The sequence below is a fragment of the Lissotriton vulgaris genome, chromosome 3_1 (assembly GCF_964263255.1).
Source record: "Lissotriton vulgaris chromosome 3_1, aLisVul1.2, whole genome shotgun sequence".
NCBI lineage: Eukaryota > Metazoa > Chordata > Amphibia > Caudata > Salamandridae > Lissotriton > Lissotriton vulgaris.
The window spans coordinates 1,776,563,161-1,776,588,917 of record NC_141689.1 but is presented as its reverse complement, the minus strand read 5'-3'; positions in this window follow the sequence as shown (position 1 = coordinate 1,776,588,917).

Sequence of the window (25,757 nt, the reverse complement as noted above, 5' to 3'; positions counted from 1 at the left end):
CCCAAGAGATTCTCACCACAACCAGTAGTTAAAATCAAAGGAGCCTCTAGCTCACGTGTCCCGATCGTAAGGGACAAAGGGCTAGAAACTGGATTGCTAACCGGGGCGCCAGAGAATCCAACAGAAACATTCGTTAAGCCAGACAAAGGTGCGCCAGGGAGTTTCAAATGCATGATGGAACTTTTTGCTGCACCAGTGTCCAACAGAAAAGGCTCAACTACGCCTGATGTGGCAACTGCGACGTAAGGCCCTCTCTGATCAACCGGAACTGATACTACACCCTCTCTTTGTCTATGGCTGTCCTAATAATCGCTGTCTGCACCAATCTCATGCTCAACATAATAGTCATCCACATGATACTGTGCAGATCTACCAGACGATGCATTCCGCTGATCAAAACAATTGTTCGTGTCCGATGGAGGAGCAGAACGCTCATTTTGATTTTGAGAGGTGCCACAACCTCTACCTCGAGAGACTTGCTGATAACCACCACGACCTCCTCAAACCGAGACACCATTCGTTCGGTCACGTAAAACAGGGCAATTAAACTTATAATGACCCTCACCCTTACAATATGCACACTGATTACTCCCAAGCATAGATCTGGATGCAGAATATTCAGAACGCGACTGCATCCGAGAAGACTGCGCCTGTGGTCGATACTGCACATGCTGCTGTTGTGAGTCATTCTGATTCGAACGCGGAGGATACGCTTGCTGCAATAAGACCTTAGTTTTTAGCTCCTTCGTTTTTTTCTGCACAATCTTTTTCCTCTTTTTCTCTATTCTCATAATATTGAGCCGTTGCTAATATTTGAGCTGTGGTTGAAACAGCCCAAGCACTTTCAGAGTTTTTCAATTTGTTGCATAACTCAGGCAACAGATTGAACACGAACTTATCGACAAACAATCGCTGACCTCCCTCAGTGCTCATATCCTGACCACTATGATCAATAAATGCCTCCTCAAACCTAGTAAAGAAATCAGAGACACTCTTGTCTTTCTTTTGTTTGCAAGCAGACAATTTATCCCAGTTCACCTTCATCGCTGGCATGAGTGCTTTCATGAGCGTAATGATTCTTTGGGGCAGATCCGCAATTAACTGATCAGGCTTGGCCCCACCAACTTGCTGTGCATCGGCCGCTACAATTGCAGCCCAATCACCACCTAACTAAACTGCATGATTCTCGTTACGAATCTTCGCCCAGATCGGTTGCGGTACTACGTTACCAAACAACATATCGATATCAGCAAGGTTCATAATAGAAGCATCCACAAATTGGGATAACTCCTTGTAATAACCTGCCGGATTCTTCCGTGGGTCAGGCAAGGATTGTTTCACCTGCAAGACTTCTGATCGCTTCCATGGGAGGTGTATCCAAACTCTCTGGAAGTGTGGCAAAATCGGAGGAACGGCAGCAGCATCACCTGGCCTCCACACTGGGGGGACTTCTCGCATGGGATACTGACCAGATTTCATTTTCAGATCACCAGAGTCGTCGTCAAACAACACTCGTGAAGGCACTGTGGACCTAAAAGCTAACAACCGCTCTAATGCACGCCGTACATCACTACCTACAATCATACCGTTCGAAAACTGACTCTGAAGTTCAGTCATATCGGGCGGTACGATATCTAACTCATCATTATCCCACTCTTCTCTCAATGATTTGCACATTTCTTCGAACACGAATCTCTGTGTGGGCTCATTAAACTGAGAGAACGTATCGAAAACTATGCGTGAAGTGTATTTAGCAGGGTGTCTAATCCACTTACGCGCCATAGATACTAACATCTCACTCTCTCTTACACCAGGAATTTGACTTCGTCTCTGAGAGATTTCAGAGACATCGGATTCAAATAACGATCCGAAAAGTGGAGAATAGAGATTAGCAATACAATGAGGTATATGTTTACGAACAGAAGGGGAAGAGGAAAGAAGAACAGGAGCAACAATATTAGGACTAAACGTAGGAGCAGTGGAAGTAGCCAAGATAACAGGAGTAGTAGTAACAGTAGACTGAGAGGTTACGGGCAGAGGAGCAGTAGGAAGAAGAGGTGGTAAAGGAGCAGGGCCCACTTGAAGAACAAGTGAATTTGGAGGAACAGGGCCAACTACAGGCTGACCAGCAGCCACCGGAACGACAGGCGGAAGAACAGGAGAAACTATAGGGGCTATAGTACCCTGTACATAAGGGGGTGGTGACTTTAGTAAATAAGATAACAAAGGATCCTCTTTCGATTCTTCTTCCTTCTTTTCAGAACCCGACGGTAAAACCGGATAACATTTATCCACCGCCATGCTATGCTGTCTGATAGAAACTTCCCTTTCTTTCTCTGCCTTGTCTCGCTGATGCTGTTCTGCACCTTGCATTATCGAAAGGACACCCTCTTTCTTATTTTTCTTAATCAGCTTGATTTCTTTCTGTCTGGCCTCTTTGCGCCATAACCTAAAGGAATCAAACATTGCTGGCCTAGCTTTCTTTTTAAAAATTTTGCTTCGAGATTATCTAAAATCTCAGTTTCAAAGTTACCATGGGGTGGCCAACTAAGGACACCATCTTTTCTCGTATAACGAATCCAAAATGGGTTATATATAATGGGGCCCACTCCATGTCGACTATAGAGCTCATAAATCGGAGTTCCAACTGGAGGTATCGGACATGAGTCCTCCAACCAGGAATCCGTGTTGCAACATCTAAGGAAACCAAACAAAATACTACGGCCAGGCATCGTGCACACTAACCGAGTTTCAAACTTCAAGGGTTATCAAATTACGATATCCTCGCAAAAATACGAGACCCTCGGTTTTTGGCAATTGCAATTGTCAAAGAACCCAAACAACAAAAAGACCAAAAATGCAATGGAACCATGCAATTAACCGAGTTTCAACAACAACAACCAAGTTTCAAAGTACGAAGCAAATGTCAAGCAAATGCCAAGTTTTCAAGTTTGAAACAAATGTTCCAAAAAAGGAACCAAAGAGCTAACCTAAGAACTGGGAGCGACCCACAAATACTTAACTGAAAGAACAATGGCGTCACCAGGAAGGCCCGTCTATCGTCTCGCAGTACAAAGGACTACGCCAGGCGCCAAAACAGGTCGACAGTCAGGGCATCAGTCCATCGCAGCCGTCGGGAAGCGGGAATCTTCGCGGGAAAAATCTTCGGACCACTTATTTCGACAACAGGATTGATAAAGCGGGGTGCACCTTCCCTCAGAGATTTCACACGAAGTTCCTCACGATCGTCAGGCTTTGGACCGGTACCGCATGATGTCGCCCCACGTTGGGCGCCAACTGAAGGACTGGGCTAATTTAAAGCCCAGCGGTGCCAGGGGACAACACCTGAAACCTTCGTGGAGATACCTCTTCCGGCGTACAAATTACAGAGACACGGGACACTTCCTTCGGCGTCAAAGATCAGCGTTTATTTACTGCAGGGACACAGAAATCGCTAGAAGTACAACATAGTGTATGTTCAGAGAGTCTGCTTCAAATTGCAAAAGTGGATCGCTCCTTTTATACACATTTTCGTCATTGTACAACATAACGAACAAAAGGTTATAACTCAGTTCCCACAGTAAACTTCAAAGGATCGCATTCATGTTTTCAGAAGCCCGGAACATAATTACAGAAACATGTTAGTTCCCAACTGTAAAAGCACACTATCCCACCGTTAGGCACATTCCATTCTAGTCGTAAACGACCTAAGAGAAGGGACAGAAACAGATGCAGGGAAAACAAAGACAGACAACAGATTGAAAAGAGTGTGGGGGCAATATCGGATGCGTGATCACAGGATCAAAGGGTCCGAGCCTAACGTATGCAAGGCTGGAACAATAGACCGGCACGGTAAGATGAGCCTCGAGCGGAGCCATCTGCTTTTGCCGTGTCACTTCCCTAGTCATAAAGGCACACTCAAAGGAATATGCATCTTCCGCAAGAGCTTGAGAATCCCAGGGTCATCAAGCGGACATTGTCCGTTCGCCGGCTACGTGAGGGCAAGAAACAAAATGGATGCCATATCTAAAATGGAACCCGAAGGTTCAGATGAAAAACCCATAAATAAGACGAACCCTTCCAAGTAGTGTGACGAAAACACGCACATCTACTAATCTCATCATTTACGGTTCGTAGATACCAAACTCATCCATATCCGAACAAGCCCAAAATGTCGTTCCGATTCTCACCGAACCTCAAGCGGACTTGAGGAGGGATATTGAGTGAAGCAGTTCTCATCTAAAAAAAATGTTTAGAACCAAGACTGATGAACTCTGCAAATATGCTGTGGGGTCGAGAATGTGGGTTGTCGAAGGATGGACGCATTAACTGGTGTCAGTCAACACAGCAGCAACACAGAAAATGGTATACATTAAAATTTGTTTCATATATTTAAATACAATCAATGAGATGAGGAGCCAAGATGGCGGATTGAGCAGACGCAGAGGCTATAAAGCCACAATGGTTTAGTCATACACAGTTCCCACACTCTCTCGGCCCCCAGTTAGTTGGGGGCGGGGGAAGATGTTGAGGGTGATCCCCATCCCTGCCATCCTGGTAAGGTGAGCAATGAGGCTATACTGGCCCTGATATCCAGTGAGCCATGGTGGACCTGGCTGAGGAGAAGAGAAATGTCAAGAATGCAGATGGGGACCCTGTGTGGTGCCACCCACTGAGACACCAAGTTCATATCTAGATATCAGCAGACCTTGAAATTAAAACTGTACACTGGTCATACTACATAAATAGTGGGGCCCTGCCTGCTGTGAGGAGCTGGGAGGGGACATTGAGAGAATTGACAAAGAAATCTGCTGTCGCTACAGTTTAAGCTGCACACTGGAAGAGCTTGGGAGGTGTAGGGGCATTGTTAATCATAGGGAGATGAGCAAGGTCATCTGGGACCTGACACAGAAATCACATAAAAACTGATTTTGAGGGGTTAGCAGCAGACCATCTCCCTAAGTGTCACATGAAGATCCATGGCACTGGCAGGGCAGATTTGTGAAGCAAGCAGGCAGATGGAAGATGATCTGAAGTAATGCACACTCCTTGTTGTTGTTGCTTCTGCAATTTCTGCAGACCCATTAGGCCTCTCCCTGACCAGCATGCCCCAGATAAAGCTAGAACAGAAAGTACAAAGGCACCTCCTTACATATTTGCAGTCTCCACAGTGTGTGGTCCCTGACATTCCCTGACATTCCCCCACATGAGAACCAAGCTTCTCTGAGTCCACAGAACTCTCAGGGAAATAACTCTATCTAGCATTATGACCCCAGAGCTAAGAAAAAGCTCTCCGAAAGTCCCGGGAGCGGACTTGAGGAGGGATATTGAGTGAAGCAGTTCTGAATTAAAAAAAATGTTTAGAACCAAGACTGATGAACTCTGTAAATATGCTGTGGGGTCGAGAATGTGGGTTGTCGAAGGATGGACGGATTAACTGGTGTCAGTCAACACAGCAGCAACACAGAAAGTGGTATACCTGTAGCGACAGTTGAATACAACCATGCTGAAGATTAAGGACATGGAAAATAGAGCAAGGCAAGCAAATATTAGAATTTGAAATCTGGAGGAGAGATCGGAGGGCCACAGTGTGGTCTCCTTCTTAACAGTCCTCTTCACATCATTGCTTGACTTGGGCTATTCAAAAGTTCAATTGTATGGGTTAACGTGTGGTGGCTAGTAAACACGAGAGGAAATGCTTGGCTATTCGATGTAGTGGCTAAGTTTCATTACCACTGTGAGAAAGAACAAGTGCTTTGAGCCTCTAGGAAACTCAAAATAATCCCCCTCAATGAACACTCCTTCTCCCTCTTTAAGGACCATTCGCAATCAACGTTACAGAGAAGAGCCTAATTCTGTCCAGTCACAGAGAAACTAAGAGCAGAAAAGATGAGGTACAGATAGACACACGCATTTGATGTGGTGTTTGACTACTCCAGATCAACATACCATGTTAAGGACTGGAAAAAGTTAGCAACAAGCATTTACAATGTAACGGTCTCGCCTTTGCAAAAGTTAGAGCTATTAGCATTGTACATGACAAAATCTTTATGTGTGTTGGTTTTGAAAACAGATAAATAAATGGCATTATCATTTACAATGCCAATAGCTTACTCTCTTGCAAATGCAGGACCTATTGCATTTGCACCCACACACACCCACACACAGACACACACAGATCCACACACACACACACACAGAGCCACACACACACAGAGCCAAAGACACACACACACACACACAGCCACATACATAGATAGGGAGGGGCTGTGGAAAAAAGGCAGACAGTGGAGGCTGTGTGGATGAAGAAACATGGATGTGGGCAAGAAATATAGGGAGACAGCGGTTGTAGAATGCAAAATTATGAAGATGGGGGACCACAAGTAACATTTCCATGTGCCACGGGAGGGACAAACAGGAAGAGGAAGGAAGCCTACAAATGGTAAGCAATGGGTATCCTCTGGGACCACTATTAGAAAACAAAAGTTCTCAAAGGAACAGCGAGACTTAAAAAATGAGAACAAAAAACCCACTACGTTACCGACCTGACAGAAGATTTGAAGATTTTGGGGCTTCCGCTTCCTGAGGAGTCTACTGACTCAGGCTCTGCGTAGGCGGCGGGCGCTTCACGGAATGGCTCTAATGCCTGGCACACCATCACCAGACGCCGTTGAACTTTTTTTGCCCCCCTCCGGGCTCTGGCAGCGTTGATTGAGTGATCGCTGCACTTCCACCAGATCTTTGGATGTCCATGTCCCCTGGACGGGGGGTTTCCCTGCCTGAAGCCCGGTCCTTTCCTGACCAATTGTTGGTGTTCTTTGTGGCTCTGACATTCCTATTTTTCTACTGGAGTCTACTTACCCTCTGGAGGCCGTCACCCATATATGGGTCATTGGGACTTTTGTGCATCTGCGGCTCTCGGCTTGTGAATGAGGTCCCACCTTGGATTTTTGTGATCATCTGTTTAGTCTCCATGCGCTGGCCGCACCACAGTGAGGTGTGCCTGTGGTATCTGAGTTTTGATTGCAGCCATGACTCATCTTGATAGCAGGTGCACTCGTCGGTGAGCGACTGTCTCTCGGCTTTTCCAGTCTAAACACACTGAGGTTTTTATTTTCTTGCCTGTTTGCTATTGCAATTTTTCCCCTAGGATATTTGAGCTTTACGATCGGGGGTGCAGGCCTTGTCCGTGATTCCCACTATTCCTCCTTTCGTGATAGGGAGGAGTATTCGCCGAGGGTCTCCGGACCCTTTGGCTTTAGGTTTTTGGGGCTGTGTGGGGAGGGTTCAGGGGGGTGGGGGGATTCCGGTATTGACTATGGGGGGTATTTTTTTGGTTTAGACGGTGCTCTTTTCCAAGGCAGTGGTGTGTTACTATAGGCGGAGGACGGATAGGTGTTGGGCAGAGAACGTGGAAGGGGGTCTGTGTGCTGTGTAACGTCTTTTACACAGGGGGACTTCATGGGCGGAACAGGAGGGTGGGGGGGGCCTGTATGTCTGATGGTTACCATCGCATCGTGAAATGTTAAGGGTCTAAACTCCTCACAGAAGCGCCAAAAAATCTGGAAGTATTTGACAGATCATACATTTGAAGTAGTGGCCTTGCAGGAGACGCATCTTAAGAGGGCTGAAGTCTCTCGGTTACGTCACAGGTGCTACCCAATGATCTTTTCTTCCTCTGCCGCTTCAAAACACAATGGTGTAGCGTTACTGTTTCATGTATCCGCGAACTTCCAACTCGAGTCTCAAAAGTCCGACAAAGAGGGAAGGCTGCTAATGGTCAAGGGCCGTTTAAGGGGTGTACCCTGCACTTTTGTCTCCCTTTATGCACCAAATTCCGGTCAGTCTGCATTTCTCTCAGAAGCACTTGATTTAATTGGGGGTTTTGCTGACGGGGTTATTGTGCTGTTAGGGGATTTTAATCTTGTTTGGCAGGGCTCTGTGGATAGCACTAGCTCCAACAGGACGGATAATAGTACATTCCCTTGTAGCATACAACAGAAATTCAGTGATTTGGGGTTCATTGATTCTTGGCGCGCACTGAAACTCACTGCTAAGGATTACACCCACTACTCCCACGTCCATAAGACGTACTCGAGAATCGATGATATATTTGTCAGCCAGGCTTTGCTAGGGGCTCGTCAGGCTGCCCAGATCATGCCGATCTCAGTGTCTGACCATAGCTTGATCACTTTGGGTCTTCAGTGGGCGGGGCCCTCCCCCAGAATCCCTCAATGGTTTTTCCTTTAGTTTTACTCCGAGGCCCAGCAGCCAAAGAGGAATTGTGTGCGGCTATCGCTGATTTTTTTCTCACAAAACGATCCCCAGGACACAACCCCTCAGAACAACTGGGATGCTTTTAAAGCATCGATTCGGGGGAAGTGTATTCAACTCAACTCGACTTTAAACAGGCAGTGGGCGAGGGAAAGGGAGGCCTTAGAGGAAGAATTAGGGGCGGTGGAGCGAGCACACAAAGCCAATCCGACACGTGTTTTGCAGCGGCAACTCACTGCTCTCCGGGGTAAATTAAGATCTATTTATTCCAACCGAGCGGAATTCTCCCTATTGAAGATCCTTCAGCCCTCTTTCCTGCAGGGTAATAAGGTGGGCCCCCACTTAGCACGCCAAAGGGAAAAGACTTTTATTGGGGGGATCCTAACTCGCCAGGGAAATATCATCCACTCAGATGCTGTTAAGGCTGAAGTGTTTGGGGATTTTTACAGGGAACTCTATCAGGGCTCTGCGCCGGATACACTACGGCAGCAACAGTTTCTAGATAGTCTGGCCCTCCGGCAGTTATCGAAGGCTTCTGCTGCGGAATTGGATGATTGGATGCCCCTATTACCCAGGAAGAGATTGGTGAGGCTATCTCGCGACTTAAGTTACACAAGGCCCCGGGTCCCGATGGCCTTACGGCCCATTTTTACAGATGTTTTGCTGCAGAACTTCTTCCTGATCTTACAGCCCTGTTTCAGGCTGTCGCTAACGATGAGCAGGTCTCTCATTCGATGGCGGAAGCAGTGATTTCTGTCATCCCCAAACCTTGCAGTTCTTATAGGCCAATTGCGCTCCTCAATTTGGATGCCAAGCTTTACTCTGCGGTGTTAGCGGCAAGATTGGAATCATTGATGCCTACCCTCATTCATCCCGACCAATTGGGATTTATCAAAGGCAGACAAACCCATGATAACAAACCCATGATAACATACGACGCACGATCCATTTGATTGAGAAGGCCTAGAGATTTCGGATTCCTGGAGTGTTAGTGCGTCTTGATGCGGAGAAGGCCTTTGACCGGGTCGATTGGGCCTTCCTTTTTTTAACTATGCGCAAATTTGGGTTTGGGGTCCCTTTTATTAATATGGTGAAAGCCAATTATTTTCGTCCTACGTCGTGTGTGTTGGTGTTCCTCTTCCCCCTTCGCTCTGAGTAGGGGCACGCGACAGGGGTGTCCCCTCTCGCCCCTTCTTTTTGCGTTAAGTATAGAACCCCTGGCGCTTAGATTTTGCGCTAATGACGAGGTCCGGGGCATCCCTTTTGACGAGATCAAACATAAGGCTTCGTTCTTCGCAGACGATATCCTCCTCTCCCTTATGAATCCGGCTCAGTTGCTGCGCGCGGTGCAGGAGGAATTGCGGAGCTTTGAGCAGGTGACTGGTTTTAAGGTGAATTATTCAAAATCTTTCATACTTAACCTTACTCTCCCATCTGCGGAGGTGTCCCGCTTGAAACCTATGACCCCCTTTCAATGGGCAAAACATTCCTTACTCTACCTGGGGGTGCGTCTTAAGGCCAAACTGAGTGATCTGTATAACGCAAATTACCCGCCTCTATTAGCCCAGCTCCAGCGAGATTGCAAACTGTGGTAACCTCTTTATATCTCATGGCTGGGGCGGATTAATGCAGTTAAAATGACGGTCTTACCTACATTTTTATACCTGTTTCAAGCACCTCCCATAGTGCTAGAGGATTCACTTTTTCCGACATTCCGCACGCTGGTCACTAAATTCCTCTGGCGGGGGGGGGCTTGCCTCCCTCTTCACGTACTTCGTCGCTCGCGTGACCAGGGGGGACTGGCCTTACCTGATTTTGCCTTATACTATCAGGCTGCTCAGCTATGGGTGGCAACAGAGTGGTCCACAAGGAAGTCCGAGAAACATTTTCTTCACATGGACCGCGCTGTTTTGGGGAGATCTATTTAGGATGTGTTATGGAAACCTAAACAACACCGCCCTGCCAACGCTTATATTAGCACTCCCATCTGTACGACTCTCCTTACCTGGGATAGGGTTTCTAAGAGGAAGGGTTGGACGTCTTTCCCTTCCCCATACACACCTATTCATTTTAATCCAGATTTCCTGCCGGCGTTATGTGAGGGGCCCTTTGATTGCTGGAGGAAGGGGGATTACCTCAAAATAGCGGATATGTTTCGGGAAGGGGGGGGTTTGACTGTTGAGGATGCAGGAAGGAATACTCACTCCCTCTGAGCGAACAGTACCACTACTTACAACTTAAGCATTGGGTTCTGTCGCCGCCCTTCTGAGAGGCAGCTGTTAGGGAACGTAGGGAAGTGGAGAAATTCGTGGCTTTACGGGCAGGGTCCATGAAGGGAGCTAATTCAGCCTTATATGCTATGCTATTCTCCACCACCTTTCCCCCCAGGGCGAGGTACATGCATTTTTGGGAGTGGGTTGTGGGGAGGGATATAGAGGACGGGGAATGGTCTCATGTCTGGAGAGATATTTTTAAGCATAATCAATCCTTAGCTCTACGGGAGGCACATTATAAACCCCTCTACGACTGGTACCTCTACCCTACCAAGCTTAGGCATATCTTTCCAGACACATCAGATTTATGTTGGCGGGGATGTGGCCTGCAGGGGGACTTCAGGCACATTTGGTGGGACTGTGCTAAGATCCGTCCTTTCTGGGATGAAATCCTCTCTCACATCAAGGATATCCTGGGCTACCCCATTCCCATATCTATAGACTTCGCCCTTCTAGGTCTCTGAGACCCTCTTTTGGTTAGACAAACTAAGGCAGGCAAAGCGATCATGTGGACCTGTTTGGGAGCGGCCAAGTTCACCCTGGCAGCTGCATGGAAAAAACCTGAGGCCCCGGCGATTTCATTATGGCATGCTCGCCTATGGAGGATCATATCCATGGAACGCCTGGCGGACATTTTCCAGACTGATATTGAGGACTTTACACTGAGCTGGGGTCCTCTGGTATCCTACTTATCCCGGGGCTTACCCTCTGCGGTTTGTCCGCCAACTGTGTGGGCTATTCATTTATTTCAGTTTTAGTGGCCTCTGGTCGCATATGGTGAGCTTTGATAGCAGCCCGAGTGTTTTCTAGTCTAGTTTGTGCATTGCCAACATTGCCTTTATCGCTGTCTTTTTCTGATTCTGTTACTTACTGTTGTATTTTTTTTATTTTTTATTTCATCACCACCGGCGGGGCGGGGGGGGGGGGAGAGGGGTAGATTCTGTTGGTTCAGGGGGGGTTACTTATTCCGAAATTAGCATTATTTGCCTGGTATGGGACGGTGACTGGCATAGAGACTTTGCGAAGCTAAACCCATCTAGCTCCTTATGTCGCCTCCCGGGCAGTTACACGCTCTTTGGTACTCTTAAGATTGCAATCCTTTGTATTTGATTGTGTTTGATGCTTAATAAAAAGATAAACTTGAAAAAAAAATGAGAACAAGAGATTTTCATGTATGGGACAAAGGATATAAATAAGCTGTTTGAGGTGTAAACAGGGTGACTTCTGAGCTTTGATGATCAGAAAGGTAAAAATGCAGGCAAAGGTTTTCAGAGTATCAAGGAAGAAATAACAGTCCACAAAGGGACAATTCACAAAGGCACCTTTGAAAACGTATTGAAATGAACTCACAACAAAGTCAATACAGCTTTGATGGGGGCACGTTTGCCTTGGGAGGTATCCCCTTATAGTTGCACACCTGTGTGCAGCAGCGTGGGTAATTTTGCCTAAATGATGATAGACTAGATTGAGTTATTCCTTTTCTTGCCATTATAAAGCATTACCTAGGATTAATAAAAGCTGTCAATGTTTCAACGCGGGATACAAGGTTCCGACGACGAAGCTGAATAGACTCCACCTGGAATCGTGCAATTTATCTTTTTTAAAAACTGTGTAGTCGAGCAATTATAGAATTAAAAAGTCTTCAACTTAGAGCGTGTGTATTGTTAGTGTGAAATGCCACATGCCGACTATTGCTTTCCCTCGCAGGAAGTCCTCTGTCAGTGCAGGAAAGTAAAGTCTAAATGCATTAAGGGGTGGGTTTAATGCTTAAACGTCTGCAATGAGAGACCTGATCACGGGGGAGAGGGCCTAACTTTTTGCCTCGAACTTTCTAAATTTACATAACCTTTAGAAAAGCTGTAAAAATTGTGATTTTGCTCCATCCGATTGAATGCAAAAGGAAAATTTATTTTCTCCACTGTACCATGCAAACATGAAAGTATGCAAAATGTATTTGCTCAATCTTTTCTGTCCTGAAGCTAAACTGTGTGCAATACGCCACGGCCTACATCTATCAACAGAATATGTAAACTTTTCAGCAAACAAATCTCTTTGGTGGGCTTGCAACAGGTAGACGGTACAAGCTCCTTTTTTCAGACCTCAAACGTCATTTCCACCTGTCAGATATGCGAAGTTGGTACATCTCGACTAAACCTGGGTTTTTTCTTAAGGTTTGTCAAGGACTGAGTGGCACTTCTTATAGGTACCGAAAGCTACAAGTATCAGTACAAAGAAAAAGGAACGTGAGAGTTGACATGCTTCACTAAATATAAATCCTTGCTGCAATTAAGGTGGATAGGGCTTGTTCTGCGTGGTATCTACCACTATCAATCGTCATTGAGAATGAATGAAATGGATCCAACCAGTTGTGGATGGAGGACGACTAGGAATGTCGCCCCTCCCCCATTAGTCACAAAAGTCCCTAACTCTAACATTGTGCAAGCGCGCAATACTACTCAACCAAGGCCTCGAGACCTCCGAGCCCCACAACACATCCAGCATCTCCGCACACGCTCACCTGCGTCACAGCTGGCCCCAACAAGGGCAGGGAAGGACTGGCAAAGCCTGAACTGAAAGGAGGCTCCGCGGGCCTTTCAACGACCCTACTCCAGCAGTCCCTGCCACAAAAGCGAACCAAGCGGGAGCCGTTGGAGACACACACAACTGCTTACGGATCGACAAGCCTGACGCACCGCCCTTTGGCAAGGACCTGGGTCTAAAAGAGGAACCTCCTGTGGTTGGATGAATGCAACACCACTCAAAACCGAGGAAACTGCATGCCACTGTAAACACACCGAAACAGTTAACGTAGTGTGCTTCCAGCCTACCCAAGCTTAAATCCCATCCCTTTGCATTTGTCACCCTGTGTGGGACGGGTATGCTCAGACGTGAGTCCCGTGCTCTAAACACCACTGGAGTCAAGCTATCCTGGCTGAAGACGGCTGATAGCCAGAAACCGGTCCTAGGATGCTTGATTCCAGTCCAGGGAAGACATGGCTTGGCAGTTCGGGCTGGACTGTTCCTATGAGGCACAGGTTCAAGGCTGATTTGCATATGGCCATGTCTGAACTGGGTTGGTGTGGTGAGCAAAAAAACAATGGATTTAGGCCCCGATCTCTGTACTGGGGTGAATGTATGACATTGTTCTGCATTCTGTCCATCAACTGTTTTTTTTGCATTTGTCACCCCAAGTGGGACGGGTATGCTCAGACGTGAGTCCCGTGCTCCTCACACCACTGGAGTCAAGCTATCCTGACTGAAGACGGCTGATAGCCAGAAACCGGTCCTAGGATGCTTGATTCCGGTCCAGGGAAGACATGGCTTGGCAGTTCGGGCTGGACTGTTGCCTGAGGCACAAGGTCAAGGCTGATTTGCAAATGGCCATGTCTGAACTGGGGTGGTATGGTGAGCAAAAAAACGATGGATTTAGGCCCAGATCTCTGTACTGGGGGGAATGTATGACATTGTTCTGCATTCTGTCCATCAACTGTTGTTTTTGCATTTGTCACCCCGAGTGGGACGGGTATGCTCAGACGTGAGTCCCGTGCTCTCCACGCCACTGGAGTCAAGCTATCCTGGCTGAAGACGGCTGATAGCCATAACCCGGTCCTAGGTTGCTTGATTCCGGTACAGGGAAGACATGGCTTGGCAGTTCGGGCTGGACTGTTCCCATGAGGCACAGGGTCAAGGCTGATTTGCATATGGCCATGTCTGAGCTATGGTGGTGTGGTGATCAGAAAAACAATGGATTTATTCCCAGATTTCTGTACTGGGGTGAATGTATGACATTGTTCTGCATTCTGTCCATCAACTGTTGTTTTTGCACTCGACCAAGATAGGGCGGAATTTTCAGCCTTGCGGCTGAAACACGCTTATTATACCGGGGGAGGGATAGGTGCGGGCGTCTGCTTGCCCATAAATTGCGTGAGACTAGACAAAAGCAAAGTGTGCAGGAGATTCTCCGGCGAGATGATAGACGTGTCTCTGAGGACAGTGACATTGCTGAAGTGTTTCGGGATTTTTATGCCAACCTCTATGCTAACTCTCCACTAGAGAGCTCGGTAGGGGAGGCCTTCCTTGACTCCATTCCTCTACCAGCTTTAACCAAAGATCAAGCCGACTACCTCGACAGAGATATCCGTCCAGAAGAAGCTATCGCAGCCATTTTGTGCCTCAAGCTAGCGAAAACGCCCAGGCCCGATGGCTTCTCTGCTGAATTTTACAAGACATTCTGTGCCCAACTCGCCCCTCTCCTCACTCGCCTTTTTAATTCCTTCTCGCTGCCCGGTGCGATCCCAGGAGACCTTCTAGAGGCCTCCATAGCAGTAATCCCCAAGCCGGGGAAGGATAAGACTTAATGTGGGGCTTACCGCCCTATCTCTCTTCTTAACGTGGATCTCAAACTATATACCAGGATTCACGCCTCTCGCCTCTCACCGCACATGACTGGTCTGGTTGATCCAGATCAAGCGGGCTTCATCCCGGAACGCCAAACTTCTGACAACACGAAGTGGGCCTTACATCTTATTGAAAAAGCCACACGCACACAGGGGGAATACATGATGCTGCTATCGATGCCGAGAAGGCGTTTGATAGGGTTCACTGGCCCTATCTGAAGTGGGTTCTAGAACAAATGGGGCTGGGAGTGAAGTTTTGTACATACGTCTTGAACTGCTATAAGTTTCAGATGGCCACGGTTCTCATCAATAGACATACATCTCCTTGGTTCGCCATTGAGAGAGGCACAAGGCAGGGGTGCCCTTTGTCACCCCTCCTTTTCACTCTGTACATGGAGACATTGGCCCAAAGGATGAGGCTCTACCCGTTGGTCACAGGGATCAAATTTGGCGGCTACATCTATACGATTAGTCTTTACGCGGATGACGTTCTGATTTCACTATCTAACCCGCGAGACGCTCTGCCAGCATGCCTAGAGGACTTAGATTTCTTTGGACGAACTGCCGGGTTCAAGGTGAATATGGACAAGTCAGTTGCCCTGGACCTGTCGCTGAAGAAGTCCACTAGGGAATATTTGCAAAGCTTTCTCCCCATTCAATGGGCAGCAGATACGGTCCCATATTTGGGGATTCAGTTAGCCTCCTTGCTTTCGAAAACGGCTATTACTAATTATACCCTTCTGCGACAAAAAATTCGGCGGGAACTGGGGAGATGGAAACATTACCCTTTGTGGTGGTTAGGCAAAGTAGCTGCAGTCAAGATGACCATTCTTCCACAAATCCTATACCTGTTTCGTACCATTCCTCTCAGGTCACCTTCGGGATGGATACAGCAAACGCAATCAGAGCTTGCCCAGTTCATATGGAATGGTCGGCGCTATATAAAATGTTATAAATAAATAAATAAATAAATAAGCCACGCCTGAAACAGAGGTTGACAATGCTTCCCCCAGAGGGAGGGGGTCTTGGACTCCACAATTTACAGGCTGCACAATTACGTTTGCTGGTCGAGTGGAGTCGATGGGAATCAGAGAAACATTGGTTATTCCAGGACCAAGCAGTAGCCGGCAGACGCCTACAGGAAATCCTAACAACACAGGCCCCCTAATCTATACGCTTCGTATATCACGAGAGTCCCAATGGAGATATGGGATCAAACCAATCTTAAGCACAAACTTACAAACTTTCCTTCCCCACTCACTCCATTGATGGACAACCCGGACTTCACCCCCGGTATGGACACGATAGCTTTAGCGAAGTGGCAGCCCTCTGGATGTCGCTACCTCTACCACTTGTATTCCGCCAAGTGAATTATCCCTTTTTACCAATTTAAACATGAATATGGAACAGAGAGACTGAAACAGAGAGACTTCGATATCTGCAAGCGCGGCATTGGGCGCTCAATGACCAAGTCCGTTCCATGGCTGATAGGCACCTTCTACCCTATGAGCACTGGCTTATTACACGCAGGACAGACAAAAAGCTAATATCCGATTTATACAATATGCTACAGGCCAGATTTGCTCACACTGATAGCTCCGGTAGGGCACAATGGGAGAGGGATCTAGGCAGGTTGCTCCGTCATAAAGAGTGGGAGGGCATATACTATAGAGCACTGCATTTTGCCTATCACATGGGACTCACTGACACCCTCACAAAGATAGCAACCTACTGGTACTATACACCTGAACCTATCCATACCATGGACCACACTAGAGAGGCGACTTGTTAGTGAGGCTGTGGACAAATAGGCACACTAGTACACCTACTGTGGGACTGCGCTGTCCTCCAATCCTATTGGAAACAAGTACTGGATGAAGTATATACACATTTTGACACAGAAATTCCAAGATTTCCCTCATATGTCTTTCTGGGCCTCCCAAATCCTTTGACCTATCCTTTGCGCTCTTACAGAGGTCGACAGATAGCAATTGCGTTAGGCACAGCAATGTAAAATATACTTACACATTGGCGTACTGCCCACATCCCAACCTTCACATGCTGGCTCCACCGTTTATGGCAAGTACTTGGTATGGAGAAGCTAACACTGACCATGGCGGCGGAGGGATCCAAATATATCGAACTGTGGCAACCCTTTTTGTCCCTGTTGGCCTCTGAATTCCTGGAAATTACCTGCCCTCGATACCTCCGCTTACTGCGCCTCTCTGATACGAACTAGACAACATACGGCTGGAGGTCATGAATACCCTAGATAGCTCAGGGGGTGGACTTGGAACTCAGGTGGTGGGCGGGAAGGGGTAAGGGAAGGGTTTAGGGGTTTTTGTACTGTTTTGCTTTTTTCTTGTCATTTGTAGTATACACAAGGCTTCTTACATTGGCGCAGACTCATCTGAGCACTAATGGACTTAGCCTGTCCTTTTCGGATCTCAGATTTAGCAATGTTTAAAGATATGAGGGCCAAACATGAATATATGTTTCTTGTATATGCACAATTTTCAATGAAAAGATTTAATACTACATTTTGCGCAGGCTAAGCCAAATACTTATGACGGTCCGATTGGATCTGCATTACATAAGATTAGCCCCCCTTATGAAAGAGGCTTTAAAACCTTTTACATATTGTGTAAATGGTACACCTTAAAAGGTACACCAAGAAATTAGCCGCTAAGCACCATGGCCTGCATATTATGGAACATTGATAGTGGGGCAAATGTAACCTTTTCATCAAATTAGAGTAGCAGGGACTGAACTACATGTGGTAATCGTGGCAAGGAGTAACTAATACTCAAGACAGCATGAACTTCACAAAATGGTTTATTCTTCAATGAAGATCCCATCTAAAACCCAACAGCATCCTCTGGCAACTGCCAGTTTCCTCCCATAGCGTTCCAGTCCTCTCGCTGACATGGTGACATTCCAATGACAACATTCAACCATGTCAGCAGGAGCGAGCCAGGGATCAGATCCAGATACCACACACCTCCCTCCTGTACCACACAACCTAAGCGTATGTACAACATGATATTTACAAAGTTATCCCAATAGAGATTTTAAAAAACATTAAAGAGGGTTTAAACAGAAGGCTCCTTTCCACGAAATCCTTCAGATGTGAAGGTCTCTTTTCTTCCCCAGAGGACCTCCTGAGGCTACTCTTGGTATTAGGGTAAAGCAGATTCTGTTTGTATACCATATCTTCACGGCCCACCTCTCAGAGCCCAAAATTGGGACAATTGTACACTACAATTCTCCAAAAGTTCCAAATGCGAAGGTCTTGTGTCTTCACAGCAATGTCAAACACCTTGGTAACACGAATGGTTTCGAGAACTTAGATCGCCTATGAGTATAATCGAGTTAGGGTCCCACACCACAAAGTAAAAAATGTACAAATGGTATCTTCAATATAGATAATTTCCTTTCCCTACTTCAATATTCGTAATTGTAAACAGTTTCAAAACTGCATCAATAATAAACAAAGGATAATAATCAGGTAAGGAGAGGTTTTACAATTTATATAAAAGGTTTATTATCGCAAATAATGTTTTTTTTACATTCAATAGTATTCCATAAAAACAATTAATCACATATACTTTATTAAAAACATGATGTTACATTTCTTTTTGTTAAAAAAAGGTTATTTCAAGAAAAAGCACGAAAAACTGTCGACACAGCGTTTTGGTGAATAGGCTGATCACCTTCTTCAGGACAATGCTTTTTAAAGTTAAAAACAATTTTTTTATTAATAAATTTCTTGTTTCAGTTCAACTATATTGGCCTTAAGTTGTGGTACCGGAACTTTACTGGGGCACCAATTGTTCAATTGTACTGAATTAAATGAACCTAGAGACTGTAGGTTATTGATTTTCTCTATTAAGCTGCATTCCCCTTCTATGTTCTTTCTATTTCCTCACAAATGATTCTTGGAGGGCTCAAGCTTGTTGGGCTTGAAATCTTTTAAGAGCTGGTTGTGGTCCAGGGTTTAATTTACTTTGAGCTGTGTACTGATGTGGACCCTCTTATCTGTGGTTGGTCTGCATCTTTGGTTGGCCTGATTTTATATTTTCAGGAGATTTTGTGGGTTTTCTGAGAAACAGCTTCCACAACCGTCCTGTCTCGTGGCTGACAGAAAGACTACAAGGCTAATTTGTTCTGTCACTTACAACTGGAAAAAGGGAACTCGAGTCTTTGTTGTCCACAAACCCTTTCGCTTTTTCTTTACAACGGGTGACTCCTTTTATATTTTTACTTCGAGAACTTAGACCCACCTCCAAACCACCAAGGACGTTTGATCATTACCAAGTCACCCACCGCAACCATTGTTTTTTTGCTACTTTCCGGCAATCAAAATTCACTTTTCTCTGTTGCAACTACATGGCCTCCTTCTCATGCCAGGTGTCAGCAGGTACACCATCTTTAAATCCTTCTCTGAAGTTTCTAATCCATGCCGGCTCCACAGAGGTAATGGTAGTCCTTCCCCTAAATAGCTCAAAAAGGGGATTTTTGCATCATGCTGTGGGGCGCCACTCTATATAATTCGATTTTCTTTGCCAACTCTTCCTTCCAATTCAAACCATTAGTTTTTGCTTAAGATATGTCTCTTTGAGCAATCTGGTATATCTCTCCACCATACTGTTAGTTTCTAGGTAGTACCGAGCACACTTTTTATGCCTTATGCCCCTCGACCTCAAGAACTCCTCCAACTCTTGGGATACCTGCTGAACTCCAGTGTCCATCAGCGGCACCTCTGGATAACCCTCACTGGTCATTAACTCCCTCAGAAACGTAACCACATGCTTGGTTTCCACCCCCACACTCAAACGCACTTCAGGCCACCTGAAAACCATGTCTACGACCACAATCACGTAGACTTGTTGACCTTCTCCGTGAACTGGATCAAGAATATCAAGAGCAATATCCTTCTATGGACCTGAAGGAGAAGGTATGCCAACCATTGGTTGAACTCTCACTTTTGATTTCTCACTCATCAAGAAAGGCAAGCACTCACACTCCGGCTTCTCAATCTGTAAATCCATCCTGGGCCACCAGTAGGGTGAGCGGAGCCTTTCCTTGGTTTTGGACATGCCAAGATGAAAATTGTGTGCAAGCTTCATTAAACATGCCCGAAGCTTGACAGGAGGAATGAGCCGGTTAGCACAAAATAAGAGGTCTCCACACATGCACAATTCTTCCTTCACACCCGAATACATTTTGCCCTCATCCGAGGCTTGCTTTTTAGCGTGCCCACCATTCCTCACCAGCAACATCATTTCTGACAGCACAGCATCCTTTTGCAGCTCATCTCGCCACTGCTCCTCAGGAATGACTGCACTTTCAACTGCACATACAAACTCTATTTCATTTCCTCAACACTCTGCATCATCTTGCATATCATGTCCCTTAGAGACTAGCCCTGAAAACGTGTCAGCAACTCTATTCTCAAACCTTCATATATATCTCATATTAAACTCATACTCCTGTAATGCAATCACCCATTTGGTTGTCCTCCCTGATGCCAAGTCAATACCATTTCTCATAAACGACTCACACAAGGGCCTGTAATCTGTTCTGACTTCAAACTTTACACCCCACAGAAACATCTTCAACTTCCTTATGGACCAAAACATAGCAAAGCCCTTCCGTTCGATAACTGCATAGTCTGACTCAGCATCGCTTAATCCACGTGACAGAAACAAGATTGTTTTCATTTCTTCACTCCCTCTCTGCTGCAGTACCGCACCTAGACCCTTAACTCTAGCATCTGTTGTGTCCACGGATGTTCTCCGTGGATCAAAGTATTTAAGTTGGGGCTATTTTAAGTTTCTCCTTCAAGACTATAAACTCTTGCTCACACGCTTCCTTCCACTCAAATCTGCCTTCCGTCCTCAACAATAACCTCATGTTTGCACTCAATTCAGCAAAATTTCCCACAAACTGGATGTAATATTCAACCATCCCCAAAAACTTGATCAGTTCTTACCGTGAGGTGGGAGACCTCATCTTAGATATGGTACTAACCACCTCATTCTTGGGATTAATTCCATCCCCAGTAATGGTATGGCCTAAGTATTTTATTGTGGTGGTGGCAAAGTGTCATTTTTTAGCCTTAATGGTTAGATTAAAATCATTCTATTTCTTTAAGATATTTCGAAGACGCACACCATGCTCTTTGCCATCTTTCCCATAGACAAAGATGTCGTCTTGGTAGACACATTCTCCCTCAATACTTTTTAATATTTTTTCCATGGCACATTGAAAAACTGAGGCTGCCGAAATTATACCGAACGGGATTCGAACAAACCTAAATGTGCTGAAAGGAGTAATAAACGTAGTGTAATCCCTATAGGACTCTTTCAACTCTACCTGGTGATACGCATATCCACGGTCAATCGTACTAAATATTCTAGCCCTACCAAGAAACAACAGCAACTCTGAAATATTAGGACGGGGATACCTATTGACTATGATACACCTGTTCAAATTCCTCAAGTCCACATATAGGCGCAGGCTGCCATTGGACTTTGCAACCACTGGTGCGAGCCACTCTGTACCTTCAACTTCTTCAATTATCCGCCCCCTCTTTAGCTTGCATCTCATCTCTAAGGGCTATAGGAACATTCCTTACCTTGCAACATACAGGTTGCACCCCAGAGCTCAGATGTATCTCATGCTAAAAGCATCTCTAGCATCCTAGCTCCTCTCTGAAAACATTGAGAAATTATTTTCTTATCTCACTCCCAACATCATTACTAAGTGAGGTGCTGTCCAGGATCTCATTCACTCTCTCCTTTAACAAGATGGAGGGACAACCACTCGGGTCTAGCATGACACCCAGGTCACCTTGATGAATCTAGCTTATAATGCTGTCTCCTTTTTCTGAGACATATATCTTGCCTGAGGTAAACTATCCCTTACATTATATCAAACCTGTGAAGTAACCTCTTAATCATATAGGTTCTCCCCCATACGCAAAAGGATTAATGTCAAGTTTTAACAAGGAGACTTTACCTTCCTGTGTATCTTTGAAAAATATCTTAGATACAATCATTATCTTGGCCCCTGAATCAAACAAAAAGTTTGTGGTCTCCCCCTCAACCAATACCCTATCAATATGGCAGGGTTTATTCTTATCATCAGTACCAAATTCCCATAAGGCAATCTGACCGCATTCAAAATCCTCTTCCATGTGATCATCATCAATTTCCACACACTTGACATTAGGCACTCGCATCTTTGCTTTACACTCACTAGCCTAATGTCCCTTTTTGTTGCATTTCAAACAGAACACTTTCAAAGCTGGACATCCTTTGTTGTTGGCCAAATGATCTGTCTTATCACACCTATAGCATCTGTGTAACATCGTTTTGCCCTTCAACCCACTTCCTTCACACTTGATTGTGGGTTTTCTCACTTTCTCCTTAATTACTTTCACAGTTTGCTCCTTATCCTTCTTTATCGTGGCAACACATTTCAGTGAGTGTTCTACCCTTTATGCCACCTGTATGACTTCATCCAAAGAAGGTTCATCTCTCATCCACAACACTTCTCACACTTTCTCCATATCACAACCTAACATGAACTGATGTCTTACACGTTCATCCAAAAGTTCAGAAAATCTACAAGAGGAAGCATGCTTCCTCAATTGGGTAACATAACTTTCTAAAGATTCGCCCTCGGTCTGCATCTTTTTATCAAAGTGGTATCTTTCGAGTATTGTGCTAACCTTCAACAAGAAGTGTTTGTATAACTTCATGATACACACCTAATATTCATTCAACTCATCAAACTCCAATTCACAAAGCTCTGGAAGGAGATCAAATGTTTCCTGTCCCTCCGACCCCAAACAATGAAGAAGGAGGTATGACCTACTTTCAGCAATCAACGGCGCCCCATGTACTTTAGCATATCTTTCAAAAACTTTTTTCCATTTTTTCCATTTGATTGGGGATCCCCTGGGATTGTTTGGAAAAGCCATCAAAAAAGCCCAAATCACTTTTGTCACACAAAAGAATGACTTATAGCTCAATGAACCCCCTCCACCAAAGTGTCATTGTCACAATTCATGACAGGGTCCACACACACTTAGCGCCAAGAAACCACTGGTGAACGTGCGCTCTATAAATTTCTTTTAACAGAACATACAGGCCAATTACGATGACATTTAGAAAGACTCCGGTTGGGATTTGGTATTGCAGAATCCGATTCGGAACCCTTCTTCCCAAACAAAGCGTAAACATTTCCCAACTACTGATTACTATGCCTAGAAACCGTTCAGACAGGCTGAATTGGTTACTAAAGGAATTCAGACAGCCCAAGCCTTTCTGAGCTGAATCGTACAGCTCTATGGACATGGTTTCCGAACGGGCATTTACGATGACCGATTCGGACAACCATTCCAACACAAAACGGCTGTCAGAATCTCTCTTTGGGGGCCCGTTATGGGCCCCCCTTCACTTGGAGGTGTCCAATTGGGGCCCATGGGGGTACCCAACGGACCCCTCTTCCCAACCATGCACACTGTGGGAGGCATTGTGTGGTAGCAGGCACCATGTGGTGCCCACCATAGGGTGCAAGGTTTTCCCCAACCACCCCCTTTTCAATGGGAACCTGTTTCCTCTTTCGGGGCACAGGCTCCCATTGAAGTCAATGAGAGTCCAGCCGAATTATGTTGGAAAACATCGTAATCAGCCTCTTAGTCTTGAACAAAACACAAAGTGAGTGCTTGTAATCGCACAGCCACGAGAAATACTTTGAAATGGATGTCAGATAGAAAGTGAAAGAAAAATAAAATAGGTTGTGCTACGACGCCTGATTACAGCGAAGCTAGTGATGGTGCATAGATGTGATATGAAGTTTTACTGTTAAAAATACCTCTGAGAATCCTTGCCTTCATTTTATTATTGGCGGCTCAGGATATATGTTAAAATATGTGTGATGCAACTAGTAAGGATGAATTACCTATCAGTTGACTATGTGCGGTGGTCTACATGTTTCAGCCCCCTCTGAATGATTATTGGGGCTTTCTTCAGGACAGAGAAGGTGATACGTGAGTGGCGAAAGGTGAATAGAGCCACGTGTTAAAAGCAATGTGGTACCTACACACTCGCTAAGGTGTGTGGTAAAAAAGTGCGAAAAGAGTGTTGGCGTACTTACTGACACTTCAAATAGGCAAAAAGTTCAATGCCATCAGTATTTCAGCATGAATCGGGGCTCGGGGAGAGAGGCTCAACTGCATCCAATTTGGAAAAGAAGAGTCCTCTGCCTGATAACCTGCATCTGGTCCCCGCGGTCGCGGCTGGTGTGATATTATAGCCACATGATACTTTTGAGTTGATAATTAGGTGGAACACCACCTGATATATAGTGCAATCCATATCCCAAGGGAACAATACCAATCATGAAACACAAAACTGTGAGAAATTGCACCACTCTCAAGCAATTCTTATGGCTGCAAACATGATTCATGTGGGTGTCATTTTGCACATCCACATCGAATACAAAATCATGTCAGGAAATAAAATACCATAAATAGTTTGACTGCCAAATGTCACAGTATACATTTGACAATGCCTCATGTCACATGTAAGAAACTTATGCTGTCATCTTCCTTGTTGCTTTCCAGCATAGACAATTGCGTATTTTAAATTGCAAATGCAAAACTACAAAGTATCAGAATATTTAAAAAAAACATACCCAGTGACCGTATTACCCCAAGAGCCGGTCATGGGCAGCAGGCTTGTGCTCCCACTTTCTTGACTCCTGCGGCACTTTGGTATTACAAAGGAGGCCCCAGATATTTGCACAGTCCCTTCTGCAGTACATATTGCGCCAGTGCTATATGTGGGCCAGTGTGCTGTCAGGGTAGTGTTCCTCATTTGTATGGCTTTATTGCCCCAATGCCAGTAAAGGCATTGTTTGCTTTTTTTCCAAAACCATATTATAGACGTTTGATGCACCCATTTAAAAGTGCCCCACAGCGCACTGCGCCGTCTGCATAAAAACTGCTCCAGAATTGAGGGAGGTATCCACTACGGAAGCTATACAATTTTTTCTCTGTTACATTGCTCCCTTTTAGTTTGTCCTCTTACAAATTACTCAGAAATTGCCCTTCTATGCCACATGGTATGCATTTTAGAATTATATGTGTAAGGTTAAAAGCTATGTCCGGCGATGTGATTTCCGATTTACTTTCCAACTTTGTTATCCTCCATTGATTAGGCAATTATATGTAAATTCATTAGGGAACCTATATTAGAATGTAGTGGATAACATAGAGATTTTCTTAAATGTTAGTTTTAAGTATTTCAAATGTATGTTATATTTGTACATCTCACTGTACTGAAGTTTAAATGACCAATACAAAAGGCAAAGAAAAAATGTTGAAAAAGGACAGGCTGTGATAATAAAAACCAGAACAAAACAAGACAGTCTTTGTTCTATCATCTCATCGGTGATGCTGCAAGTGGTTGTTTGTTGCCTCTAGAGACCGGACGGTACACTTGTAAATATCACACTTTGCAAAATATTAAACTCTGAAACTGAGAGCAAAAGAACTGCAAAAGCAGCTCTGTGGAGCCCCCTGGCAATAGATTTTAGAGGGTGTGGGAAGCGTGCTGTGTACTGAAAGAACCAGATTAGAAGAATGATAGCAGGCGCCCTTGGTAGGCTTTGCTAAACCCTTGAGTAGGCAAGTTTGTGATATGTCCCATACTCTTCTGCCACTTTTTCCTATAGATAGTACCAGACCTGAGGGTCACAGAGGAACAGGGTACCACTGGGCTTGTTGGATAGTTTACAA